Below are 1,621 nucleotides of genomic sequence, written 5' to 3' on the forward strand. Positions count from 1 at the left end.
CGGAGAGGCGGCGGGGGGGGGGGGAGCTCTGCAACTTACCTGGCTGCTTCTTGCTCTGAGGACTACTGGGAGCAGGGGGTGGGGCTTGTTACATGTGCCCACCACCTGGGCTCCTTACCGTCGGAGCTCCGCTCCGGTGCGCTCCCGCAGGAAATGACCCCTGGACCCGGGGATCCCCCAGAATTACAGCTCATTTCCAGAGTGCAGAGATCAATTCCGTTGGAGACAATGGATGCTTTGTTATGGGACGCTAATAAAGTGTCCTCTACGGGGGACCAAACCCGAGACCGGCTTCAATCCTTTAGTGGATATTTGTTTAAAAGGATACTTGTATACAGAAGCCCTCAAAATTAGATCAAAGGAAATACTGGTCTTGACCTCGGCCTGAGACCCTGGAGAGCTGCTGCCGGTCTGAGTGGGCAATACTGGTCTTGACCTCTTCCTAAGACCCTGGAGAGCTGCTGCCAGTCTGAGTGGGCAATACTGGTCTTGACCTCTGCCTGAGACCCAGGAGAGCTGCTGCCAGTCTGAGTGGGCAATACTGGTCCTGATTTAGCCCTTTCCTCTAGTACGTTTTGTCAGTAGAAGGCTCTTGATGCTGGGGGAAAGGACCACTGCCAGCGGAATGGGTCCAGAATATCCGATCTCTATTCCTGCACAGAGGTACTTCCCTGCTCTGATTAATTGACCTTACTGAGATAACCAGGGGTCATTTCATAGAAAAAGAGGAGCAGGAGCTCATTAGCATAACTTATTTGCATAACTTATTTGCATATGCCACACCCCCTGACATCACCGGAAGCGTGTCAGAAGGCAACACCCACCGCTCAGGCTCCACTGGACTGTTTTGGATGGCTAGCTATTGGGGGGGGGGACATACAGATCTGCTCTCACAGAGGAGGGAGAGCTTGTACCTGAATAAAAGCTTGGTCTTAAAGGGGCCGCCTCCTCGTGGCCCAGCTGCTGCTGGTAGCAGGGGGCTGGGCTTATTGCATGTGCCCGCCCCGTGGGCTCCTTACTGCCGGAGCTCCACTCCTGTGTGCTCCCGCAGGAAATGACCCCTGGAGATAACTAACAGTATTTCTGCCAATTATTATATTTGCAGGCTATTGGGCTGAGCAACAGCTCACTCTGGTGCATGGTCCATGCTTTGCAGACACTACGTCCCCGGCTCAGTTTCCGGCATTTCCAGTTACGGAGCAAGCCCAGAAAACTGGTCTTCGTTGCCATAGAAGTGAGCTTCATGTGTTCCCACAGTGGCAAAGTGCCCTTTGGGCTACATCAGACAAATGCATTCTTCTCTGGGAGAGACACAGGGGCCGTATTGTGAGACTATTTCTATGAAAAGACTGTCCTATTTTAAGACTGTATTACCAGCAGCCCTCCTGGATCAGAGGCGAGAGAGAACATAAGAACATAAGAGATGCCAATGTTGGATCAGGCCAAAGGCCCATCCAGTCCAACACTCTGTGTCACACAGTGGCCAGAAATACCAGGTGCCATCAGGAGGTCCACCAGTGGGGCCAGGACACTAGAAGCCCTCCCACTGTTGACCCCCCCCAAGCACCAAGATGACAGAGCATCACTTGCCCTAGAGCCCCTATCTAAACCTTGTGGCTAA

This window comes from Gekko japonicus, unplaced genomic scaffold, assembly GCF_001447785.1.
Source record: "Gekko japonicus isolate JY-2015 unplaced genomic scaffold, Gekko_japonicus_V1.1 scaffold2977, whole genome shotgun sequence".
Lineage (NCBI taxonomy): Eukaryota > Metazoa > Chordata > Lepidosauria > Squamata > Gekkonidae > Gekko > Gekko japonicus.